The following is a 5123-nucleotide window of genomic DNA, read 5'->3' on the forward strand; positions in this document are numbered from 1 at the left end:
TTCTTTGGATTTGAGCTTCCAGGACCGAGGTCTAGGAGGATCTCCATGAATTCTGGGCCCACAGATGTTGAAAGAGAGAAGGAATTTCCCGAGAGTTGGTGCCCTGATTTTGGATTTCTAGTATCCCAAACTGTGAGAAAATAAATATCCGTGAAAGCCGTCCACTTGTGGCATATAACAGCACTAGACAACAAAGGTATGTAGACAGGTTTGTGAACAGACAGGCAATTATACAGGGAGGTGGGCTCCAAAGTGCAGTGCTCTCAGGAGAGAAAACAGTCAATGGGAGAACCCTTCACATTCCTGCCGGGCAAGGAGAGGTGGGTGTTGAAAAGTGTCTGAAAGGAAACAAAAGGGGCTACTGTATATGTATGCAATCTGGCATTACCACCTGTAGTCCCATTAATCACCAGGGCTGACCTTCGTGTCCTGGAACCGAATGCTGAGGACATTCACTTCATCTCACGTTGCCACAAAATACCTTGGTTAGCTGAGAATTTGTAGTCTTTAATAGATCCTGTGACATTGTCCTACTCACCCCCCAAAGTGGTTCCCAGGCTCTAAGATCTAAAAGAAATCACTGTGCTGAGATTAGAATTTCAATTGCATTTGAAAGTCTGACATAACCATTAAAAATACATATTGTTGTTGTTAGGGAGTATTGAGTATGACTCACAGCTGTAAGTTAGTGTTTGTGTGTGTGTGTGTGTGTGTACCGTCAAATCAGATCTGACTGGTACAGGAGGAGACTGCCCCTCCTTCCCCGGCAGAGCATCCGGTGGATTCGAACCGAGCGCCTCTGGGATTGTAGTTGCAGCTCCTTGCCACTAGGCCACCAGAGCTCCCACAGCTGTAAGTTAAAATACACATACACGTATGCATAGATTTCATACATATACATATGTGTATACAGCTTTATTTGCACTTGTGAGGGTCCATGAGTAAGGCTGCCCCATATTTATCCTGTCTTTCCTCCTTCCTTCTTAATAATCATTTATTGAGCACTTTTTTCCTGGGTGTGGCTGTGCTGCTTGTTGGGGATGAAGATAACTGGTTTTCCAGCATCTCAATCACAAGAGATAAACACAGACACAGTTAACCAGAGTCTAGGGAGTCACACCCAGCAAAGGAGCCCCAGTGCTTCCGCAGGGAGGGGAGACTCACTTGCAGGCTCAGTAAGATACAGCTGTGCTGATTTTCCTGCATGGTCAGGACTAATTTCACACGAGTCCTCCATGCCACACACCCCACCCCCCGGCCCCCAATTTCTCATTCTGACTGCTCAAAACCAGAGCACCATGTTTAAGAATTCTTTCTGGAGAATTCTGCCATAGGACCAGGATGCATGGTTACACTTCTGCCTGCACTTGGCTGGGACCCAGGTGTTGGCCAATGCTTAGCCAGGCAAAGTTCCCCGGTCTGTTTCCTAATCCGTTTACCAGTCGGGGCTGGCATGCTCTCTGCCTGCTCGCTATAGCCTCCCAGCAATGTTGCTCCCACCCTCAGACCCTGCACAGGGGCTCATGCTTGGAAAGTCTCCACTTCGTCCCAGCGTCAGACTTCTCCGGCCTGGAGCCCAGTGCTGTAGGGTCCCTTTGTTGCCTTTGCTGGGTATCACTACCTAGGTGACAGTTTTAACAAGACATTATACGTTCGCTTCTTAAGAGATTTACATAGACCCTTAGTACTGACACCTGCAGCCTGGATAGTGTAAGTAACTAATCTGTTATCCCTTCCAAATAACTAATGTATTGACCTTTAATATCTTCTCTACTCATGATAACTCATGGTCTGTTATTATGTCAAGTTCACTCAAGATCTCAACCTAGGTTTGAATCCTGCCTCCTCCACTAGTAAGTGTTAGCTGTGCTAGCCTTGAGTAAATTCCTAGACTCTCTGTGCCCTAATCATCAAAACAGTTATTCTATAACAGAAGGACCTAGGAAACCCTCAGAGCAGAGCCTGGCATGTAGTGAGCACTGCCAGAGTGAGAGCTGTTGGCTTCTGGGGTGACTGCACAGTCCAAGGGACTCGCAGGGCTGCCTCTGCTGCCACCTCTGTGCCTCTTTGCCATGACACTTAATTATGCTGTATAGTATTTGCAGACTCTGAACTCACTGTGATCTGCTCAATTCAGCAAACACGGAGGGCTAAGTGTGCCAGGCACTGCTGGGTATAGCAATAAAGGCAAATAAGGGAATTCCAACATGGTCTCTCTCTTGTCTTCCAGGGCCAAAGGACATGGCTTATTAGTAGGTGATGATGGCAGTAAGGAAGGAAGAGATGAATTCTTCTGAACAAAGTTTCATGTTTGAGCCTATACTCACCCCCTCTTCTCTCATGCCTCTAAACAATTTCATATTGGGAAAGGCTGATTTTATTTGGAGTTTTGACAGACTGTTGGTTTGCCGTCTTGTATTGGAAGTCTTTGTGGAACAGAAGTAGATTTGAGGATAACATCAGCTTTTAAAGTCTAAGACTTTGCTTGCTGAAAGTGGACTTGACATGCTTGCTGCAGAGGATCAAGGTCTGCAGCCTTCAATATAGATTATATCTCAACATCAAGAAAACAAAAATCAGTCATAGAGAAGAAGGCTGAAGGAACCCACGGACCAGATTCACACCAAAGAAAAGGCTACAGCTAGTTTGTAAATATTTGAATTGCATCATGGGATTGCTCGACAAATTGTCATGCTTGCTTGGCCTGAAGACGACGGAGGTTGATGTTTTGTGTCTTGGGTTAGACTATAGTGACAAAAAATCATTAATAGACTTAAACCTTCAAATGCTCAATCTCAAGATACAGTTCCAATAATAGGATCCAGCATAGAAAAATTAAAATCACCCAGTTTGTCTTTTACCATGTTTGAAACGTCCAGTCAAGGAAGATACAGAAATCTCTGGGAACACTATTATAAGGAGGGACAAGCCATTATTTTTGTCATTGATAGTAGTGATAAATTAAGAATGGTTGTGGCTGAAGAACTCGATACTCTTCTGAGCCGTCCAGATGTTAAACATTGCGAAATACCAATCTAATTCTCTGCAAACAAAATGGATCTTAGAGATGCAATAACATACGTGAAAGTTTCCCAATTGCCGTGTTTAGAAAACATCAATGATAAACACTGGTATATTTGGTAAAGTTAAAAAACCAAGAAAAACAAACCAAAAATCCTCACAACTGTGTCAGTGGCCAACATCATGACAGATGGAGAGAAGCCTGATTTTTTTCAATGGTTTGATCTTGCTTGATCTACCAGCAGCTGGGAGGTCTGGGTATGTAGCATTAGGAAAGTCTGCTATCAGCGGTCTCTCCAAACTCCTGAAGAACAATGATGTCAGTCTAAAGACTAAGGTGTGCCTGATCCAAACCATAATCTTTGGGCATGCTGCTTGGAGAGGTTATTCCTTGGAGAGCGACATCATGCTCGGCAAGGTGGAGGGTCAGAAAAAGTGGGGAAGACTCTCAAAGAGATGAACTGACATAATGACTGCAGCAATGTGCTCAACTGTGTCAGATGAGATGGCAAAGGATTGGACAGGGTTCATGTGGTCCCTATGATCACAGAAGAACAACAATGACAACGTTGATGGTACCTGAAGGCACCTTTAAAAGGCTGAAAATATCAGCATAAATAGTAACATGAACATGTTCTCCTTGAACTCTCATTGTGTGTTGATGGTTCAGTTTTTGAGAAGGGAGTTGTTGGCACAAAGGAAATACGGCTCAAAGTCAATAGTCATCTTCCGGGCACAAGACCTTACAGTGGTACCCGAGGAGAAGGGACATATTCTAGAAAGAGGCATATTAACGGGAACAACTTTGTTTAATTTTCTTATCAGGGCAAAGTGTAATTTTTAACAAAATGTGCTGTCCTGAATTTAGCACCCAACTGTCCATTCTGGACTAAGGTCATGTACACTCCTGCAAGAATGCAATGGTTCTCACCCCGTGGCTGCACTTGACTCATAACTACAGCAGATCATCAACACTGTGATATTGGCTACTTTCCCTCTTGAACTGAACTTTCTCTCTGAATGGGAGATGTGTCTTACAATTAATAGAGTCTTGGACATAGTGTCAGAGGTTAGTTGGCAGAGTTCTCTTTCTTAGAACATATGATATACTAAATGGCTGATACAAGCCAGTGGTTCCCATTGCTGCACGCTGGAATTATTTGGCCTGCTTTTAAAAACTATGGAAGTTGGCCTAGTGGCAAGAAGGTGTACTACAATCCCAGAGGTGCGTGGTTCAAATCCACCAGATGCTCTGCTGGAGAAGGAGGAACAATCTCCTCCTATATCAGTCAGATCTGATGGTACACACACACACACACACACACACACACACACACACATAAAATAAAATTTTTAAAAAAGCAAAGATATCAAGTGAAACGATGAATAAATGGAAATCCAAAATCTCTGTAAATGTTCATTAAAATTAATAAAATAAAGATTAAAAAAAAAAACTAATGAAGGCTTCCTCCCAACACCAGAGATGCTGAATGGACAGGCAAGGGATCTTGGCACTAGGATTTTAAAACATTTCCTAGGTGATTCTAAAATGTAGAAAATCTCATAAAAGAGAACCACTGAAATACAGCACCTCTGCTCTATTAAAACTTTTCCAATTCCTAGTTTCCATGAATAGCATCCTTTACAAGTTCCCCTCTTAATGTATCAGACACTTCCTTGTCTCATTTAAGGATGTCTTTTCAACCCTCCATGGATTATTTTTTATATTCAGACAAAGATACTTTATGGCAAAAGTAACTTCTGGAGAATTTCATAACGATAAAGGGCCAACTTAATGGGTACATACATTACACCTACATTTGTATGCTCTTAACAGATCTAAAAGGGAAATTAAGTTCACAGTGTAAGTAGTACAAGAGAGAGGGAAAAATCAGTAAGGATATAGAAGACCTGAAGAATGAAGTTGACAGACTTACCCTGATGGACACACATAGATATTATACCCAAGAACACTGAAGACCCACCCAAGCAGGCAATAAAGGAAGGACAATGAAAGAATCTTTTTAAAGAGAAAAGTGAACTGGGTGGGAGTGAGGGAGGGAGAAGAAAATGTGCACCAATGAATGAATGGAAATCCAATT

At 42.6% G+C, this 5123-nt stretch overlaps 1 pseudogene; it reads left to right on the forward strand.

Moving 5' to 3' along the window:
* The first annotated feature begins 2668 nt into the window (after nt 1-2668).
* LOC102874348 lies at nt 2669-3144 on the forward strand (annotated as a pseudogene).
* Nucleotides 3145-5123: the final 1979 nt, after the last annotated feature.

The sequence above is a fragment of the Elephantulus edwardii genome, unplaced genomic scaffold (assembly GCF_000299155.1).
Source record: "Elephantulus edwardii isolate Elephantulus edwardi_28Jun2011 unplaced genomic scaffold, EleEdw1.0 scaffold00001, whole genome shotgun sequence".
NCBI lineage: Eukaryota > Metazoa > Chordata > Mammalia > Macroscelidea > Macroscelididae > Elephantulus > Elephantulus edwardii.